Genomic DNA, 23,271 nt, shown 5'->3' with positions numbered 1-23,271 from the left:
CATGTCTCTTATAGTCTGGCTGCTGAAAGAAATGCTAAAATCAAATCAATCAATCTATCAACTCGGTTTCCTGTCTCCAGAAAATCAAAAGTATAGAAATAACTGCAAAGTACTGTATTGGCATATCTTTTTCTTCTCCTCTTCCTTTCTTTTTTTCCTTTTTTGGCGAATGAAAAGTCTTTAAAACAAACGGGCAGGTCTAAAAATAAGTTGTCTGAAAAAGTCAGACTTTTGGCTTGTCCGATTTTAATGGAAATCAGAATTTTAATTCTAACTTTTGAAATTTCTTGCAGAGACATGAAAACTTTAAAAATGTGATGAGAACAAACGAAAAATCCAGAAAAGTGATTACTTGTATTTGTGATTAATCAGCTCTAGTCTAGAAACCGTGTAGTTAATGAGAGTGCAATCAACATTAAACTGATAATCTGAAGCTTTGATATTCACCTTACTATCCTGGGTCCATTTCTAAATTTCAGGGCTGTTTGCCCCAAACTCTCACTTTCAAATTCCTTACTTGTTGTTTAAACTTCTGAGAACAATACATCTAATTAGTACTACCATAAAATTGCAAAATAGTAGTCTATATTAATTTCTCAATAATTAAATCACTGCATTTGATTTTATACGTTCCATAATAGTATTATAATGATAGAGAGTGAAAAACATTTACTAGGATAATACATAAATATATCTTACCTTGATTAAATGTTAAAGCTGGTACGTATATAACCACAGCTGTTCCCAATAGCTAAAAGGACAACAACAAAGTTTTATGCCAATGATCATCTAAATTTGATTACTTTCAATTTATTTCTAATTATGTAGCATTAAATATATGTACTATCGCAATCATTAAGTATAATTTTCGACGAAAAATACAATACTTGCTGAAGAGACAAAATTACATAAACAAGAAAATTTGACCTAAATATCGGTTGTATTATTTTTTAAAAGAACGCCTCAGAATTGAAGATCGACTATACATGGAGAGTACATCCTTAATCAAACTCAACGGTTGTATACAATTCAGCTACGATTTTCCTTAAATATCGGTGTTGATAATATAAAATGTTCCTTGTTCATTTTTTTACATTCTGCTGTCTTATATATATTGGTATTTTCCGTTCCGAAATTATATATCACAATCAGACTCTGGAAAGTTATCATCAAAACATCATATTGCAGAAATATGTTGAATTCTATGATAGAGACGCTGCTCTATTTATTATTGTATTATAATAATTATTATTATTATTTATGTTATTATTTACATGCAAAACTTTGAGAAATAATAGTTGCTTTGAGAATATTAAAATGAGAATGTTAATAAGATATTTTTCATATCCTCTTATAAACATACCCATCTGGAACTACAAAAATTATTATATCCTTATTCACCTTATCTAAGGTCGCAACGAAAATTTATTTTACAAAGGATTATGTGAAAAGCTCTTTAAATAAATTTTTAATCAAGGTCCTTAGTTTATTCTGTCAAAAGCAACCTTACCATTCAATCATAATCTTAACATACAAGGTTTATACAAAAAATGAAAACCAACAAACTTTGCTTACGTATTCAAGAAGGCAATACAAGAAGAAACTTTATTTGCAGCTTTTATCTTCTATTGATATCTTGAACACAAATGCGAAGTTTGTCAGTTGTGTTATTTAATGTAGCCACCTTAGGATCAATTCCGCTAATTATTTTTAGTTCTGGTCATCTCCGTAATTAGGCTTTTAAAACCAAAGTGGAAGTCAAACTTCTTTCTTGTATTGAGGTTCCCAACACGTATATGAAGTTTGTCGGTTTATTCCCACAACGCCATGTATGCTACAAGAACCAGTGCACTTTCTGTTCTATTTTTTTTTATTGTATTGTAGGGAGCACGATGGCTTAATGGTAGAATGCTTACTTCTTACGCGTAAAATCCCTAGTTCTATTCCCTGCCATGCAAGTTTGTGGTGAACAAACATCGTGACTGTGGATTTTCGTGAGGTACCAGACTTTTCTCTCGCATTCTCATTCCACCTATTCTTCCATCGTCATTCACTTGCCTTAATAATTCGTCTCCCTTAGCCTCAAAGCCATAATTGTGGGATGTTAAACCGAAAGGTTTCATTTTTACAGCATTATAGATTATATCTTCATTGCAGTGTCTTAGGTATTCAGGAAAGGTGACGATGACATCGTAGCTAAAACCAAGGTAAAGTGTCAACTTCTCCATATGACTGTTTACAATAAAACCTCGCTTTCACTTTCAAAACAATTTAATAAAAGCTTTAGATTAAATATATTTTCAAAAGTAATTTCAAACCCTGTTCTCTTCCAACTAATAAAGTTCTGTCACCAAGAAAGTTCTGTCACTGTTTGTGAAAGTCTGTGTTCCATTGGCCCCCAGACTATGAGTTGAATGCGAATGGAGATAAGGCAAAGGTCAGTTTTTGGTGTTGGTATACCCAACATACTACCTGGTCGTGGCAGTTCAGTTACACCGTGAACTTGCGTAAGGACATAGTGAACATGGGACCTCCACAGAGCTCCATAAGGGCGTGTATGCTGTACAAGTTCAAACTGGGGTCAAACGCAGCTGTAGCGGTGCGGAAGATATGCCCAGGCCTTTGGTGACAGTGTCGTAACTACGCGGACAATGCAGCGGTGCTTTAACAAGTTTAAGGACGGTGACGAAACACTCGAAGACGCACCACGTGTCGGAGGACCAACACATGTACAAAATGAAGATCTTCAAGCAGCAATTGAGGCGAAGAGTGGCCAGACGTGTGACGAACTGGGACTACAATGCAGTGTGAGTGAAGAAACCATTCGTCGGCGTCTCCATCAACTTGAGAAGTACTATCAATTTTGTTGATCTGTTCCACATGATTTGACTCCGGACTAGAAACAACGCGAGAAGACACATATGTTCCTTTGCTGCCTCGTATGAGGAAAGAGCTATCTCTGGACAGAGTGTTGACACTGGATGAGAAGTAGGACCTGTATAAAGCTCCAGGTGCGGTCAACATTGGTTAGCATCCCAAGATCCGGTTCCAAAACAGCCGAAACCAGCACTGTACCAGAAGAATTTTCACCTGTGTGTTTGTTGGACTACTCGTGCATCGGGAATTGCTACCAGCTGGTCAGAGTATGAATGCAAATGTGTACTGTCAGCAGTTGAGCCGTATTCAAGAAAATCTCCAAATTCTGTATCCAGCACTTCAGAATCGCAAAGGAGTCCTCCTGTTACAGGACAACGCTCAGCTCCATGTAACCTAGGATGACCCGGAACTCCATCCTACGCTTTATATGGGAAGTTGCACCGTCCGATTATCACCTGTTCTATTCCTTGGACAATCATCTTAGAGAAAGTCAATTCAAATCCCTAGTAGAGGTGCAAAATGCACTTGATACTTTCTTCGCTTCACAGCCCATCAACTTCTCCCGCGAGTGAATCCATAACCTTCCGGGACGTTGGCAAAAGATCGTCGATGCTGATGGGTACTATTTTTTTTATTTTCAGTTATATCTTAGGTGGCATATCGATGTTTGAAGGTGGTGGGTGAAAAAGCGACAGAACTTTTTTGATTAACTTTATGTAGTGGTGTAGTGGCAAGACCTTGCTTTAGAAGTAGTGTCAAGAAGTATTTTCATAATATTCAGAATTATTATCCTTGTCACTCATTTTCATAGTGATCTAGAGCAGGGTTTCTGAACCTGAGGGTTGCGAGTAGGTTTCATGGTGGTCGCAAAGATAAGCGGAAGGGAAAAAAAAATAATTAGACTCTAATACCGGAAAATATTTTTTAAATGTTAGTTTGAATTTTCTCCTGATATGCATATTTTTATTTTTATACATACTGTTAAGAACAACAAGAACAGGTCTACTAAATATTTTCAACAGGTGAAGAGTTGTTTAGAAATCAATTTAAATGAAATAATTACGATATGAAGCTAATGAGAACGGCATATTGAAATACCAGAAAAATACAAATGCAACTAAATCTACATATAAGAATACAATTAAAATTGAAAGCTAATGAGATACCTAAATGTCCGGTTCAATCTTCGTGACGCTCATTAGAAAGTCGTTTACAGTTCACAATAACTTTTTTAACAACTGTCCAAGTTTTTTAAAACCAAAATTAGAAATCACTCTTTTTTACCACAAGACCCAAAATCAAGGAAATTATGAAGTTTTAAAATTTTAAAATGGTCTTCATTTTGAAACAGTATTACGGATTGGATTCGGTATTTGTGATATGAATGAACTGACCAAGTTTGGTTTTAATCCATTCGCTATTAGGGAAGTTACTGTAACCGCTATATACAAGAAATGGATTCTACTGTTACAGAAATAAATGGATATCGAGAAATCTCCGAAATAGGTATACAAATCCCACACAAACTTATTAGAAACCAGAAATTATAAGGGAGTCGCTGGCCAGAGAATGTGATAAAATGGGTATCGTGATAGGAATTAGGTTAAGAACCACTGATCTATAGAGTGTCAATAATGGTTCACTAAAGGAAGAAAGAGGAGTATGAATCATTCGTTTTAGGTATCTGAGTCCTTCGTTTTTATATATTAACAGCGCACTGTATTTTGTTATACAGGGTGAGTCAAAAGTCCTTGGACACCTGTATAAGTTTGAAAATCGACGGAAAAAATAAAAAGTGATGATGGGAACAGAGATTTGATGAGGGGCCGCAACTTTTGGAGTGTATGTCATTTATGGCCGCCATCTTAAAATCCGCCATTTTGGATTTAAGTCAATTTTTCAAATGGAAAGGTGTTGTATGACACATCAATGACACTACTTTGAGCTCAGGAATTTAGTGGTGTAATTTGATTTTTCTATCTTGTACAATTTAGAAGTTATTAATGTTCAAAGGTGGGAAACTACCTTGATACTGAATGCTACAACACATGTTCTAACTGTAGTCGCCGCAACCACTCTGACTGCATACGGAGGAGAATGTCTCCTGAAATTTGGTCACAGGCTTGTTGGATGCATTTCTCCAGGTGTCTCAAATCACGGATTGTCTCAGCATACACTATCTGCTTAAGATGTCCCCATAGATAAAAATCAAGTTGCGTTAAGTCAGGGGATCTGGGCGGCCACTCCACGGGACCACAGCGACCAATCCACTTCCCAGGCAGTTATTCATCCAACCATTCACACCAAGTCCATAGTGTGGAGGGGCTCCATCGTGCTGAAAATAAGATGGAAAAATGCCGTCAGCATTCAGTGTGGCAGGGAACACAAGGTCCTGTAGCAGCATCAGATACTATGATGCAGTTAAGGTGTTGTAAATGAAAAATGGTCCAATGATGCGGGTGCCCCATATGCCACACCACTCCATCACCTTCGCTGGATTATGTTCTCGACTTGGGTCAACCCAGTTCGGATTTGCGTCACACCAGTATCGGCAACTATGTCGATTAACCTCCCCGTTCAAAGTTAAAATACGCCTCGTCGCTGAACAATATGCTCTTGGTAAACGCAGGACCCAGTTCGTGTTGTTCAGTAGCCCACATGCAGAACTCCAACCGGCGATCAGGGTCATCCTCGTTCAGTTTATGTTGCATGTGCAGCTTGTAAGGATGCCACTGATTGGCGTGCAATATCCGACAACGGAGGATTGGCTTATTACACATGCTAGGGACACACGACGGGTACTTCGTTTAGGACTTTTCACAAACGACGCAACAACAGCCGTTGCAGTTTCCTCATTGGTGGCAGTCTTTGGTTCCCCACTACGTGGCCTATCTTGAACAGAGCCAGTCTCCCGGAATTTGGTGATCACGTGAGCCACCGTGCTGTGCGATACTGGTTCTCTGTTTGGGTGCTGTCTGTTGTAGTCAACTGCGATTGTTCGGTACCTGCCTTCCCCTGATATAAGGATGATTTCGATCTTCTGTTCACGTGTCAGACCCCTTTAGATCACCTGGAACAAAAAGAGAACTGGGTCAGTATCAAGGTAATTTCCCACCTTTGAACATTAATAACTTCTAAACTGTACAAGATAGAAAAAAAAAAAAAGAAATTGCACGACTAAATTCCTGAGCTGAAGCTAGTGTTACTAGATGTGTCATACACTCCCTTCCTATTTAAAAAAATGACTTGAATCCAAAATAGCGGACTTCAAGATGGCGGCCATGAATGATATACACTCCAAAAGTTGCGGCCCCTCATCAAACCTCTGTCCCATAATCACTTTTTACTTTTCCCGTCGATTTTCAAACTTATGCAGGTGTCCAAAGACTTTTGACTCACCCTGTATATTCTTGTGTTCAGAACTGCACAAGTGAATTTATCTTGTGAAAGTTAAGATGGATCACCAAGTGTTCTCGGTGCTATGCTAAATGCTGCTTGTATAGTGTAGCGTTCCCAGATAATGTCCAGTGTTTACTTATGCCAGATAATAAAGGAAGTTTTCATGGAATTCTGCTTGGATTCTTACTGGAGAAATTAATTTTAGACCCTTCGCTTCTCGAACTGCAACGCTAGAACCCAGGAATTAAACGTACAAATTTGGCAACAACGCATTATGGCGTTCTGCGCAAGTTTCTTATCAAAATTTATTTCCTTAAATGTAAATTAATATTTAAAGAAAATGTGAAACACAACACGAAAAACGGTCAAACAATATATCTATTTCGTAGTAAGATTGTTACTTTAAAATACTTTATACACACAAATAAACATTACATGAAACGGAGCACTTTTATTAAGATCTAACAGCAAGTGCCATCTTGTGTGCTCATTGTAAAACGAGTCAAATATTTTCTTTTCTTTCTTTTTTTTTTTTTTTTTACCTTTTCGATACCAGAAGACACCCCCCCCCAAAAAAAAGAAAAAAATCAATATCCTGTGTTGTAGCTGAACCATAACTCTATCTTATAGTACAATATTTATAATATGTAACGTTTCATTAGTTAAGGAAATAAGCTAAAATATGTACTGACTTCCGGGTGGTGATTCACGTTAATATGCAGCAGTCTGAATGTGTCAGGCCTATCGGCGCTACTTACTGCATAGCAAATTAAAATATTTAAATTTTTTCACGTCGGAGTAAAAAGAAGCTACGTATAATATCTATAGGTTTTATAATCATTTCAGTCTAACAGTAACGCTTTTAAAATATATTTTTATGATTTTTACCGAATTTACTTCGTACTACATGTCTTGTAATCTCCGGGGGTTGCATTTCATCTGACCTGAGTTACTCTGATAACTTGACCGGGAAAAACTCACACGATTGGTTGAAAATGGAGTTAAGCTTTAGGCAATACTTACTAACCCTAGGCGATTTTCAGACTGTATTTACGGTATCTACATTGGATCTCTGGAAACGTTTGAAACTTTACCAAAAATCCTGAATATAAACAACTTGAAATTAGAAATGTTGCGACCTCCACGTATAGACGCATGGACTGAAGCTTTGATCATAGTTGGTGCAGAAGAAAACAGAGAAGATCTGCAAGGGGCTTAATTGGGACTAAATTAAACTACAGCTAATTTTACAGTTTTTCCTCTAATATCTTTAAAATAGACAAATTTGATCGAAAAGTGGAAACGCACTGGACTAGACAATATTATTTTGCATAAGGTACCGTTACTATGACTCAAAAATTTGCTTTCGCTTTGCAACTATTTATAGATTCGGCATTTATTTGCTCCTCTATAAAAATCTGCTGTTCCAGTGAACAGTGTGGACTACTATTATGATACTGATATTATATAAATACATTTTATTAACTACAATTGTATTATGTGCAGGTTATAACATAATGTCATATTAATAGTGCTATATATAGGGAAAGTCAAAATGATGGACCCGATTTCAAAAATTTATTGTGTGAAATCTAACAAACATAAATGCTATTATGAACCATGTGCTAAGAAAGATAAACTGTTAAAATTTTCTTGGAACATACTTCCAAATGCTCTATGTGAGCACCTCGCGTAACATGGCACATATCACGCTGATAATCTATCTCCTGCCAAACATTTTCCAGTATGTTGCGGTCAATATCAACAACGGCTGCCGTGATGCGGGCACACAGGTCATTCAATGTTGTTGGAAGTGGTGGTGTGTAACTATGATTTTTTTTACAAAGTCCCACATGAAGAAATCACATGCTGTCAACTCATGTTACACTAATCACAGATTTGTTTACATGATAATGAAGCAGACAGAAAGATCACTGCATTCTATTCAACACTATTTTCCTTAACTGCTCGCTGCTGACTTCTAACGGTAGAAAGTGGAAACATTGGGTAGAAACTAAACTTTGCAAGTTGGCCTTTCGAAGCGTGACATACAACATATTTTGTTAGATTTTACCGAATAAGCTTCTGAAATTGGGTTTATCATTTTGACTTGCCCTATATAATTGTTAGTAGTTTCCGTGATATATTGACACCTCTTATTATTTCTTGATATAGTAAGTTTCCAGAGACTAGATTATTTGTCTGTATTTTGTTTCTAAAGAATTTTGTAATGTGTTGTAAATGTAAGTTGATCAATATTTAAGTTAATAAAATATATATTTGATGTGTAAACAAATTTAGATATCTGTTAGGTCCGTAAATTACTATATAACATATATTCAAACTCCAGAAATGGCGACATTTTGTCGCTGAAAAAAAAACCTAGGTATATAAAGGGCCCCATTACTTTCAATAGCTTAGGATTCCATCAAACCTAAATCCTGCACCGACTTCAATACTAATTTTACTTTAATAGGCTGCGTGGTTCTTATGTAGTTGTTTTTTTTTTTTTTTTTTTTTTTTGCTTTACGAAACAATCTCGATTTTCTCGAAACAAAACATAATCTTTTATGCTGGATATGTCAATTTGTTCTCTACAACAATATATACGGCTCGGCTTATGCTCCATCTTAAACCATTTTTCTTTTGTTAAACGTTGATAATATTGTAGAAACTTGAGGTAGGACAATATTAACCTTCTGTATTCAGCAAGCAGTAGGTCTGAGGGAATAACGGCGGTAGTTACAAATAAAGTGATGGACCATTTGGATACTGAGCAATTTCCCTGAAGAGTTACTCACACAGCCGTCAACTAAAACACTAAAAAGTCATTCGTTTACGGAAATATTAAGGAAAATTACCATATTAAAATATACATGAATTTCACTCTAGTTGAATTAAAATTATTAGTATATGTAATAATGACAATTATAAATTCATAGTCATTCTACTTACCAAGGAAAGTAAAAATAACCCAGATCCAAAAATTCTTACAGTCTTGTTGAATCTCCGTTCTAGGTACTATAATAATAACATACAAAATAAGAATTTACATTTCTGCAATATGTATCACATGAAAAGTATTAAATAAAACGTTCTTCAGATTTGTTGCATTTGAAACAACTGAGATTTTTTGTTAATTGCTGAAATTAAATGAAATATTTATTTTAAATGAAACTTTATTTTTACTGTAACCATGACGATGACAAGATGCTAAACAATAGCTTACTTCAATTTTAAATAACCTTGTATTCAACAACATTATTTTGATCATGATTTCTAGTTTGAAGACAGGAGTTGATTTAAATTAAAGCAATTGTGTAAAACATTTGTAAACATTTTGAAAACCATGTCAGTAATTTTAATAACATTTTATGTTTTCAAATATTTGAACTATGTGATTATTAAAAAATATTATATTGTTCCCAACTGAAAAAACACAAAGCTATATGAATCATGATATCAGAGGTATAGAAGCAAAATCTGTTAATTACATTTTTCAATTTTGTCAAGAAACTGGAAAAAAGTGTCACGCCCTTATGTTTCAAAATTGTTGAACATTTTTTTTTTTTTTTTTTTTTAGTGGTAGATTTCCTAAACAAAAGAATTGTTCAACAATTCTGAAACGTAAGGATGTCGCGTTTCGTTCGTTTCCTGAGAAAATTGAAAAATGCACTTAGCAGATTTTGTTTCTACACCCCTGATATATGATACCTCTAGAATAGCAACGACGTACTTGCTATGTCCAGTTTTATTTTCTTCTGTCATCATATTGTGTGGATCTTCCTTTATTATCACTGATTGTGTCATTTGTTCATACATCGTGGAGAGGCGTAAATTTTCGGTTTAAATACAAACAATACCTCTGATCAGCACAAGTAAGCCTTATGCTCTGGTCAAATATTCGAAACTAATAGTAGGAATATACGTCCTTGATATTCGAGAGGTTTTATATTTAAATGATAAATTTTACATTATTTTTATTTAATATGTGCGTATTACATAATTGAATGCAAATTAGAGGTAATGATGGTAAATTAAATGTACACGCCCATACATATATTTGAGAATAGATCTGCCCTTGTAACATTTCTAATGTAAATTCATAAACAACACTCGCTCTCTTATTGATAGACAACTTGTTTCGACTGTGACGTATTCTGATACATAGGCTGCTAAGTATGAGAAAAATATACAGAATATTCCTGTTTTTTTAAACCTAGAATAAAAGTATAATGTTTTAGGAACGGAGTTGAATTTATAAGTTTCGTGAATATAGCTGTATTTTCATCAACATCAAGCAGTGTTGCCATTCCAACAGAAACTTACAGTTCTTCAAATAGAACATATACCGTTTGATTGCATTAAAACAATTGACATAAAACGTGAAAGAAAATAAACAAAAAGTAGGTTATCAGAGTTGCCAAATAAGAAAGATATTGAGAAATTATGAGGTCCGTACAATGAAACAAACAAATGTACAACAACGACAAGAATGCAGAAGGAACTAATGTGCAGTTAGTAGTAAATCACAGCATGCACAGCATCCAGTGACTATCGGGCTTGATACGCCATATCGAGTGTGCAGCTAGGACGAGAAATGTACGTATTTTGCCATACTATCTATGACTTTTCTGTTGTATGTATCGGTGTATTACATTAAAATATTTTGTACCTGTATATTTACTGGTAATTTGAATACAGTGTGTTTTGTCTTCATCGTTGTCTCATATGCTAACGTTTCCTATACTCTCGACTGACACCTATTACAGGTCATTAATCTTTGCGAATCGATTCTGACGTACTTTCTTCTCATACATTTGTTACTTTCCGTGCCACAGTTTTGTGTGCTCTTTTCAAACGATACGGCGTCGTTTCTGTGGTTTGGAAGGCATGCAGGATTTTATGCAGTATTGCAACCTCAAGATAGTTCGTTTAATAGCTCTCGAGAACGGTTCGATATATCGATTCCGTAAAAATGTTATTGGAATTGCTGTGCTACAGGAGAACTTGCTGTTCACATTTCCGCATTATGTCACATGGGACTTCTTTCTATGGTTACTCTAACAATTGTCCTTTCTTAGTTGAATCCTGTATCAAGCCCATTAGTTATTGGATGCTGTGCATGCTGTAGTTTACGACCTACTGTACATGTGTTCCTTCTGCACTCTTGTTTTGTTGTAAATTTATTCATTTTTCTGTACGAACCCCATAATTTCTCAACTTTAGAGCCTTATAACTCCCTTATTTGTCAACACTGATAACCCACATTTTATTTATTTTCTTTCAAGTTTTATGCAAATTGTTTTAATGCCATAAAATGGTATACGTTCAATTTTTTTTAAAAAAACTGTAAGTTTGTGTTGGGATGGTAACAGTTTGTATGATACTTCTGCCGTATCCTTGGTCATGTGTCTCTCTCCCGTAGGAATCAGGTTATCTGCACACATTTTCCATTATCTGCCTTTTTCCGGAGTTTTTGTGGATATAACTCGGAACGGCCTCATCCGGTCACTGCTTGGTGTATGCATTACACGTAGCGGGTAAACAAGACATTTCCACATTGAGTAACTAAATCACCTCGATGGTATCTGATACACAACTAGTCAGGGTACCAGTTTTCATAAATATCTAGCTGTCACGGTTCTCACACATCCCTTGTTAAAACGAAAGTGCATGAAATTTAAGTTGCTAGGTTTGACTACCAAATAATCAAATGTGGAAGTAGGATAATAAAGGGTTTACAAACCTATCTTTAACTGATCATCTTCTCAGGGTACATGTTTTAAACTTCTAAACTCGTGCTGTTAAGAATATTGGAGATTTGAAAATGGACGAAGGTGTGCAGAGAAAAGCAATCAAAGTTTTTTTTTTATGTTTACTAGAATCTTTTAGAAGAACTAGAATAAACATTGAAACTATGCAAACATGCGTAATATTTCTCATATTTTTAATAAATTACATTTCATGGATTGCTATCTTTTATAATTCCCAATTCTTAAATTATTATTAAAAGCAAATGCATTAAGTGATACAATTATAACACTTTTCCTGTACTTTAGCTTTTCTTCTCGATATCTCTCACAAGTAAACCTTACGTTTGGGTGAATCGAGTTGCTCACTAGACACATATGAGAAAGTAGTACTAAATGTGGTCAGTATTTCAGTGAAGTTTTAGGTGCGAAGCTCCAGGGGTTTAGGAGATACAGCTACCAGAACATCACATGGAAGTACAGAATAGTCTTCATACAGTTGGATGTAAAAGCTGTGTAAGACCTCTTGTAATGACAAAAGGTGAATAACAAATATATGGGTACATATTAGGACTAGGGGGAAGTCATATAGTAAGGGTTTACCTGACGGCGGCCATCTTGAAATCCGCCATTTTGAATTAATGTTAAGTTTTTAAAATAGGAATAGGGTCATGTGATACATGATTTAAGGCGCAAATTCAATCAGAAGAACAATGATGACGTAATTTTGATTTATGCGCAATTGGTAAAAAGTTACAGGGAAATTAAATATTATTGCAGTATATGTATTAGTCCTTTACCCCACCTTGTAAATTTTGTGTTAATGATAATAATTAAATAAAAAGCAGGTGGATGAATATTAGGTCTATGGTAAGAGTTGCCTTGATAGCGACCATGTTCAAATCCGCCATTTTGAATCAGACAAAAGTTTTTTAAACAAAACGCATAACAGTGACACCTTATTAATAGCAAATTTTACCGTAACTCCAACGGTATAACCATTTTTGCTTTATCATTAACCAGCACAAAATTAAATGGATCGCTCCTTACGACTACTGCTTTGATGGAATTGTTAACGACAAATGTGTCAAGTGTAACTCGATTGCCTTTGTCAGGTGTGCTCACTGTGAGTAGAGCATTTGTGCAAGTCATGTACTCTTTTCTGAACTACATACTGATTGTACTAATTGAAGACTTTTCTGGAAGAAAGACCCAAGTTCAATTATGACTCAATTCCACTTTGGTCATTTTTCCTTAAATTAGCAACTTGTTTATGCGATAACAAATGCTGGTTAATGATAAAGCAAAAATGGTTATACCGTTGGAGTTATGGTAAAATTTGCTATTAATAAGGTGTCACTGTTATGCGTTTTGTTTAAAACTTTTGTCTGATTCAAATGGCGGATTTGAACATGGCCGCCATCAAGGCAACTCTTACCATAGACCTAATATTTATCCATTGCTTTTTATTTAATTATTATAATTAACACAAAATTTACAAGGTGGTGTAAAGGACTAATACATATACTGCAATAATATTTAATTTCCCTGTAACTTTTTACCAATTGCGCGTAAATCAAAATTAACGTCACCATTGTTCTTCTGATTAAACTTGCGCCTTAAATCATGTATCACATGACCCTATTCCTATTTTAAAAACTTAATTTTAATTCAAAATGGCGAATTTCAAGATGGCCGCCGTCAGATATACCCTTACTATATGACTTCCCCCTAGTCCTAATATGTACCCATATATTTGTTATTCACCTTTTGCCGTTACGAGAGGTCTTACAGAGTTTTTACCTCCAACTGTATGAAGACTATTCTGTACTTCCATGTGATGTCCTGGTAGCTGTATCTCCTAAACCCCTGGAGCTTCGCACCTAAAACTTCACTGAAATACTGACCACATTTAGTACTACTTTCTCATATGTGTCTCAGTCAGCAACTCGATTCACCCAAACGTAAGGTTTACTTGTCAGATGTGAGAATTAATTCATACTGAACAGATATTAGAACTAAACTAGTAAGATGCTAAAATAAAACAATAGTAGTAATAATATGGGTACAGTACCTCGTATGAAGATGTAATTTGTAAATTGTAGAAGACAGGAAGGTATATGTAGTTAACAGTGAAACCCATCAGAACCATGGATATAACATTTACACATAACTGCATACCAAACACATATACCTCCGACGGGATGCCAATAAGAGCAATGCCAGAAGCAAAACTGGAAAGAATTGTAAAGACAATATATGAAGCATTAACCCGATACAAATATACTTTTGTCAATAAATGTGAGCAGTACCTATTGCTTATTTCGAGTTTGATATTCTTTTACACAACCAATATTAGACTGTAAAAGAACTAGCCTACAGCTAAACGTGGAATCTAAATCTAATTCGGATTTCTGGCAAGAAAGTAAGCATGTAATTTCATTTTCTATTTGATAATTTTTGTGTATAATATATATAAAATGTTCATTTGACAATTGTAGGTTCTAAGTTTGTTCACCATTTGTATATATAATTTCGGTCTTACATTTCCCTATAAACAATTTTACGAATTGTAACTTGCTATGAAAACATTACAGATGTCATTTACTTCTAAGGGTAAGATTGAAAATTGAATCTTAAAGCCTATTCCTTAATATTAGATATAGGTCTAATTAACAAACTATTAAATTGAAGTGAAATTAAATCTTTAGTTTTACGTTCCACAGTAATGCCGGTTAGGATAAAGGAGACGGTGATGGTGAGAAATGAATGAAATTGTGGAATGAAGAAAGTGGAAGGAAACGGGAGAATCCCGAGAAAACCCAGAAGCACGGTGTTTGTAAACCACAAACTCATAAGGCGCGAGCTGGGATCGAACCAGAAACCCCAAGCATCGGAGGTGAACACTCTACCACTAAGCCACCGCGCCCCTAACAAGCTATTAAAATATTTAGGAAGCGAATATGGCATATATACATACATATATACACAAGTGGTTACTGAAATAATACAAATACATACGGTTTGAAATTCGTAAGTCGATGAGGATTCGTGTAACTGACTTTGTTAGTTGTGCGCTAAGTGATCTTATCTGGAATGACGGGCGAGGTAGAACGGAAAACTTAGAGAATGGATAACAAAATTATTATCAAAATATCTCGAATAACTGTTTATCGTTTATAAAACAAAAGATAATAGACACACTATAAAGCGAAATGTAGCACTGGAAGCTACATCAGATTACTTAATCCATGAATATATCTATCACCTACAATAATATCAACAGTTTACACCCTGCTACACCAACAATCAACATACCAACCGATAGCTACAGATAGAGAAACGACTTTAAAACCGGCATCACAAACTTTGAAGGATACTAAGGTGCCGTTTAAATTTGATGATTGATTACAGAAGACAACAGTGGTCCGGGAACATAGTTGTAGCTTTAGATTAGGTAATCTTACACGCGAGTTGAAAAGATATCAACAAAAATTCACAACATACTGGAATTATTTCGTGTATTATTTTGCTATTCTATTAATTAAATTATTTTCTATATTATTATGGAAAAATGATGTAAAGATGTATTTTAGGGAACTTATTAATTTTCTTTTCTTTAGTAAATTGGTTTTATGGGGGCACCATAAAGAAAGCTCTCACCGGACATTTGCCCAGTTGCTCAGAGGGTCAGTTCGCCCTGTAAATAGCTTACATGATGACTTGTAGTGTCATTCAGTGACGGTTTGCGTGAACACAGCACAAAATCTCCATTTTAGTTTGTGACAACAGAGATAGAAGCTACAATTGATTTTTGCATATTTTGCGTTGTTTTACGCTACTAAATATTTTGTGAGGGCTTCTACGGGATTCCGCCCATGTTGTATTACTGTAAAATGCACTTCTTATATTTCTAATTTTACCTGGAAACTAGAGAAAGTCCTACAGGAATAACCTTCATTTGCCTTCCTCCCATGAGGTAGTCGGTTGTTGTTTGTCTTCGTCCAATGAAGCCATAGTAGATACCAATGCACAGAGACAGTAACAAGAGAGCTATGAAGATAAGGTAATCAGGCCATTCAAAATGACGAAGGGACCCAATGGCTTCTTCGAATGGAATGGTTTCGTTGGAAGGATTCTGAAACAAGCAATAAAATTACTTTGTAATCAATTTTGTAATAAAACTGTCCCAACTCTTCAGTTCTTACCTAAAGCATATCCGATTTTCTGAAGTACAGAGTGTGTTTCCTTTAAATCTTAAGAACTATACTTAGTATTTTTTACAGTTACACTATGATCATAATTCTCTCCACGCATGTGGCGTAGGAGATCCAGGATTCGATTGCCGGTGGAGAAGCTTGCGTAGTAAGGATACCTACGTAAGCTAAATCTCAAAACAAACACTGGCGCTGCCCGAACTGTTCAAAGAAACGTCGAAGTAGTATGCAGGAGTCAGAAATATCACCTGAGTCTGTCCCATCTATTGCGGATGTTTATAAACTGCTGCTCGATATGAAAGAAGAAATCAGTAATATAAGAAAGTCTTCTCGTGAAATGGAGCGCGATTTAGGCAAGTCCTTAGATTCCTGTCACGAAAAGTTGGACAGTAATCAAACGTTGCTTACTAATCAACAACAATTAATTGAAAAACAGCAAGTGTTGATAGAAAGTTTGACAAATGAGAATAAATTATTGAAAAAGCAAATCCTGGAATTAAAAGCTAAGTGTGTTGACATGGAACAGTACTCTCGGTGTAATACCCTGGAAATATATGGAGTGCCTGAATCCCCCCAAGAAAATATCCCTGAAATTGTAATGAACATCGGAAAGGTTTTAAATGTACACATTGATGAAACAATGATCGATGCTTGTCATCGGTTAAAGAAATTCAATAATCGACCTACTACTGGTATTATAGTTAAGTTTGTCCGGAGACATCATAAAGAGTTATTTCTTTCACGAAGAAAAGTAAAGAGAAACCTGTCTACAATTGATATAGGTATGAATAGTGACAATCCAATATATATTAATCAATCCTTGGCCCCAACCAGGAAAATATTGTTTGCTAAGGCAAAGCAGCTGCAACGTGATAAAAACTATAAATATCTGTGGGTAGATTATAGTGGGAAAGTTAAAATCAGGAAAGGTGACCAAAGCCCCATTCATGTAATCTCCTCAGAGGAGGACTTAGACAAACTACAGGGTTAAATTTGTTGTGCTTTGGTCACAAAATCCTTATTAATTTCATTATGATTGTACCTTTTCATGTATGAAATATATAATGGTTTTTATTATCTCATTGATATCAATTGGTTAATATTTATAAATACTCGTATAGGAGACGGAGTACAAAAATAAACTGTCATTATATTATCAAAATGTTAGGGGTCTCAGGACCAAAACTCACCTTTTTCTCAAAAACATATTAAGTAGTAACTATGATATTATAGCCTTAACAGAAACATTTTTGAATACTGATGTTAAGACTGCTGAATTATTCGATAACAGGTATAATGTTTTTAGAAATGATAGAGACCTTACGTTATCAGGTAAATCTGGAGGTGGGGGTGTACTTGTGGCGGTTAAGAAGTTATATAAAACTATTCATGAGGTAACATATAATGCACAAAATTGTGAATCACTCACAATATATATTCGTGATGAAACTCAAAAGTTATTTATAAATGTTGTTTATATAACACCATCTTCCCCAATAAGTGTATATCAAGATTATTTTAATCATTTAGAACAGAACAACTGTTTAGTTGCTTCCGACATCTTTATAGTTGGAGACTTTAATATAAAAGAAATTGATAATTCAAATCATAATCTCCTAGGAGGATCGAGAACGTGTCAAAGGCTCCAACAATTTATTTCATATTTTAACATGACTTCATATAATACTATACAAAATTATAACCTAAGAACCTTAGATTTGGTTCTAGCGAATGTTACAGTGGAACTCGAGCAAGATGAGTCTCCCTTAGTACCTGAAGATGTTAATCATCCTAGTTTATCAATTTCAGTACCGTCAGTCAAAAAAATGCCCATAAGTAAGACAACGCAAAGAAAATATTATAATTATAGGAAAGCCGACTTTTACAAATTATACTGTACACTGCGTGATTATGACTGGAAAAACCTATATGATTTCGATAGTGTCGACTTAGCATTAATGTTTCTATATGATTCTTTATATAAATGTTTTGATAATTGTATACCAATACGTACGCAAGTTAGGAAGTCTAGGTATCCGGTATGGTTTACCAGAGAAATAATTCAAACTATTAAAATTAAGAAAAAATGTGCTAAAAAGCGTAAATTCTCTAGGTATTATGACGAAAGATTCAGGAACTTAAGGTCGGAATTAAAACAGCTTATACATAGAGCTTATGATGATTACATAGAACAACTCCAAATGAATGTCAATGATAATATAAAACGTTTTTGGTCATTTGTAAATACCAAACAACAACATAACATAAGAAATCTAGTGTACACTTTGAATAACGAGAACTTTTCCCAAGGCAATATATCAAACGGTTTTGCAAAATATTTTTCTTCAGTTTACAGTCAAACCAACTTTAGTTATAAAATTAACGATGTTCTTGGAGATTTTCCGAACATACATCACAAACTTGATATTTTGCATTTTAACTATGTTTCTTCAGATGAGGTTAAAAGTGCTATTAAGCATCTCAAACCCAAACAATCTTGTGGCCCAGATGGAATTCCTTCTTACGTTATTAAAGCATGTGCAGATGTTCTATGCGATCAAATTAAATTTATTATAAATTTGTCATTGAAAACTAATATTTTTCCTCAAAAATGGAAAGAAACAAAAATAACTCCAATTTTGAAATCAGGTAATTCGAACGTTATGACAAATTATAGGCCTATTTCAATAATTAATTCAATGTGTAAAGTATATGAATACATACTATACGAAAAGGTGTTTAATCATGTGAAAATTTGCATTTCTCCAAATCAACATGGCTTTTTCCCTAACAGATCAACAGTAACTAACTTGTTGGAATTCTCACAGGAGATCTACAATTGTTTTGAAAAAAAGGAACAAATGGATGTAATATATTTGGACTTTGCTAAGGCTTTTGACAAAATAGATCATGAAATATTAATCAAGAAACTTATAACATTCGGATTATCCAAAAATTTAATTATGTTGTTTCTATCTTATTTACATAATAGAAATCAATATGTAGAGTTTCAACAAGAAATTTCTTATCAGTTTGTAAGTTCATCTGGTGTTCCGCAAGGTTCCAATCTTGGTCCTTTGTTGTTTTTAATTCTAATTAATGATTTGCCTGAGGTTGTAGAAAATTCCAATTGTTTGTTATTTGCCGACGATGTAAAGATTTATAAATCAGTTACAGTTGAAGAAGATAGCAAAATTTTACAACAAAACTTGAATAAAATCATAGATTGGTGTGGTTTAAATAAACTACAACTGAACGTAAATAAGTGTAAAAGTGTAACCTTTAATAGAAAAAACAAATTAGTTAAATATGTATACAAAATTAATAATATCCAAATAGAGAATGTTACATCGATTAAAGATCTTGGTGTAATTTTTGATTGTAAATTAACATTTGGTAATCATTTAGTTAGTATTATAGACTCAGCAAATAGAGCCTTAGGTTTTGTTGTCAGAAACACAAAAATATTTTCACAACCATCAGTAATTATCAAGTTATATGCAACCCTAGTTAGAAGCAAATTAGAGTATGCGTCGGTAATCTGGAGTCCCCACTTTAAGAGAGACATCCAAGCAATTGAGGTGATTCAAAACAAATTTTTAAGATATTTATATTATAAAACATTTAAACCAGATTCAACAACTTACTTGTCAGTGTCACTTTTACGCTCGCTATTCAACCTAAGTAGCTTAAAGGATAGAATTGTACACTCTCTTATAATTTTAAGAAATATATTGACAAATAGAATTAATAGTTCAACACTGTTGCTACATATCCCTTTCTATGTACCAAGATATCGCTCCAGAAATCAAAATATCTTTTATATACCTATGTCGAAAAGTTCAACTCATGCACACTCACCTATTATACGAATGCTGAGAGTCTATAATAAATTAAATGATAGGATAGACCTATTTTCAGATGGAAAAGTTAAATTTGTTAAACTTCTCTATGAAATACTGAATAATGTCCATGTATGATCTATTATTATTTGTTAACGTACTGATATATATTATATATATGTATATTATTGTTCTCGTGGCTGGATTGTACATTCTTTCCTTTTTTTTATTTTTTAGTATTTTTTTCTTTTATTTTTTCTCTTTCCATGTTTTATTTTTCTTCTTTGTAAAGTCGTGTTACCATCAATTATGTAAGTCAAGAAGGTATGTTGTGGGTGTATGCCTGTGTACTTTCATATAAATAAATAAATAAATAAATAAAGATGCTTGTCCCATGTGGCGTCAGTCATGACAGGGACGTTAACCTTCAAATCAACCAACTAATTTTTAGTGTATTCGGTATCACTAGCATTTGATCGTTTCTCCTTTTCAGTTTAACCAAGGCCACTCTGAAACAAACTCACAAATTAGATTCAAATGTAAGTGACTGTGTCAAAGCTCATATTCCCGTACAAAAGTATGACAATAGAGCCGAGGCAGCATGTTGTCTTAGAGTTGTAATTTACACAATCTACATATGCATGATTCAGAATCATTTAATGGCATCGCAAGGGTTCCCCAACCAAATGACGAAGTTCAGGTTTTTACGTTATGAAAAGTAGGTCTTGATATATGGAACGACGTCTCAGCAATTAACGAATATTTCGCATCACGTCGATATCTCAAAAAGAATCAAGATGGCTACGAACCTATTTCTCGTGTTGTGCATAATTCCATAACAACAGTAATGAAAGTGTATCGAACAAAATTAAAGTAAACGCAAGTTTTGAATTACCATCCTACATATACGCACAGTGCGCTTAAAAGAGACATGTCGTTAATGGAACTGAATGATCATAATTAAGAAAGCGTTGGCGGAATGAAAATGAGATCATATTCCATTTCTTCCGTTATCTTCCAATTCAAACAATATAAATCAACCGTTTCCGGTTTCAACGTTCCTCGTCATAAAGCAAAACCGGTAATAATAGTAGCAAACAGTATATTGGAACCTATTCGTTTCCCCAAGGAAACATATAATGACTACCCTAAAAACTCTACTAAGCCGGAAGTGACTGGAATTTACCAGTACATCTGGTGTGAATATTGCTTCATACAGAGCAAGAACGGAAAAAAATCGGGAATCAGTTTCCTGTAATCCATTCAGCGTCCCATGAATATATTCCATATTCTCCGTTAACCCTTTATTGAAACCAGAAGTGGGAGAAATCAACTGTTTACGGTTTCAACTTTTTTTTATCGCCATAGAACAAAACTAGAACGAGATAGTGACAAGTGGTTTTATGGAAACGATGCTGGATGTCAATAAAATTCACAGTAACTACCCATAACTCTCTACTTAAACATGATTGTGGTTTAAATTTTCTAGTGCTTTCGGTTTTAATATTTATATCGAGCAAAACCGTAAGAGATATTGACAAGCTGATTTCTAGCAATCAAATAAGCATTCAAAGAATAGCTTTCATCTTGTCCATTAACATTCTATTCGAACTAGAAGTTGTATAAATACCGGTAATTCACTTTCGGTTTCAACGTTGACTTCCATAGATAAAAGACGATATTATACTGGAACAAGGGTTTATTTGGAGCAGATTCAGTGTCTCAATACCCGTAACACTTAACCGAAACGGAAGTAACTGAAATTTACCAGTACATCAAGTTTCAATATTGATTTCCAGAGAGTAAATGTGTTTAGAGAATGTTAAGGGCTTCCTTGCAATTGATTGAGTGTTCAAAGAATAGGGTTCACCTTCTCCGTTAATCCTCTATTGATATAAGAAGTGGTAGAAGTAAGCCAATCCAGTTTCAACATTGACTGCCATAAAAAAAAAAAAAAAAACGATAAAAAGAAAAGCAACGAGAAGCGGGTTCCTAGAATCGATTCAACGTGCCAAGAAAACAAATACCCTCTCCGTCAGTAATACAGTATAATTTAAATCAGAAGTGGTAAAAAGCTGAATCATTTATCGCCAGGGGTAAAAGAGGATCTGAAAACGTAGGAGGACGCATGACACTACACCGTGCCCCGTGTCTATCTTTGGTCATTGTAATATTTTTAGAGAGTGGGGAGACGCCACAGAAATTTTCTAGGACTGGGGAGACGGCGTCCACCTGTGTTCCTCTCACTTTTACCCCTGATTATCGCGAAAATAACCTGTCACACTAACTGGTTTATGGAAGGGTTTAGAAACATCAATTTTTCCGTAAGAATTGGCAGGTAATGGTCAAATTTGTTTATGTAATAACTAAGTGTGAAGTAGCTGTGTATTGGATGTGAAATGATCATGTGATAATTGTATAAACTCGTAACTTAATTCGCCAAATTAAAATTATTTTATTAAATTACGTTATCCACGACAGTATCGTGAACTTTAAAATCCAACGTAACAAAACTTTTTATTAATGTTTACATTTCCAGACACCTTGTATAAACATGTATTTGTTAATTGTTACTTCTGAAATTGTCAATAAACGCGACTACTTTCCTTCTTGCTTTTCCGTGTTCCTTTCTGTCTAGCTTGACATTTCCTAGTTCACTGAACGTCAGACTCATCGTTTTTCGATTAAGCAAAACCATGGAGGATATATCGACGGGGGGTATTCGCCACAAGATTTAGGAAGGGGCAGGATCGTCGTGAGCGGCACGTCGTTCCATTGGAGAACAATCAACTCCATGTCTTGGGAGTACCATTCTGTTGGTTTATCGCCGCAGATTCAATTTGAGTCCAACATCTGATTAGTGGAATGAAGGTGTAGAAGAACATTATGGGAGACCCATCAAGACGAGAGAACTCGACGCCCCTAGCAGTCTAACAGGATTAAGAGCCACTTGTTGGCTGACTCCAGTTATCCAGGCTCCTCCAGGGAAAACCATTCATCATCCAAATGACCAGGACGATACCAGTCTCATCGAATCTGTCAGGCTAGTGCTCATCCTTTATCTCTTAATCATAACCTATTTCTCTCTCTCCCCCTTTTCCCCAACTAGTCATTCTCAAAATAATAATAAAAAAAAATGAACTTTATTTAAATTCAACCATAATTTTGCAGTTAAGTACCGTG

General features: G+C 34.7%; 2 protein-coding genes across 5 annotated transcripts in view; one reads left to right on the top strand and one right to left on the bottom strand.

The window, feature by feature from the left end:
• Positions 1 to 9,293, bottom strand: part of LOC145668510 (sodium-coupled monocarboxylate transporter 2-like) — a 90,826-nt gene extending 81,533 nt beyond the window's left edge. The window contains exons 1-2 of the mRNA XM_081736479.1: positions 9,232 to 9,293; positions 700 to 751 (exon numbers count right to left, since the gene is read on the bottom strand). The gene's annotated coding sequence lies outside the window, so the exon portion shown is untranslated. The remainder of the gene's footprint in view (positions 1 to 699; positions 752 to 9,231) is intronic.
• The window catches only part of LOC145668509 (sodium-coupled monocarboxylate transporter 1-like), a 252,034-nt gene that overhangs the window by 33,491 nt on the left and 195,272 nt on the right, over positions 1 to 23,271 (top strand). The gene's annotated exons all lie outside the window — the stretch shown is intronic.

Source organism: Thermobia domestica, chromosome 13 (assembly GCF_964235325.1).
Source record: "Thermobia domestica chromosome 13, izTheDome1.hap1.1, whole genome shotgun sequence".
Lineage (NCBI taxonomy): Eukaryota > Metazoa > Arthropoda > Insecta > Zygentoma > Lepismatidae > Thermobia > Thermobia domestica.
The sequence above is the reverse complement of the archived record's forward strand: the minus strand, read 5'-3'. Positions and strand labels throughout refer to the sequence as shown.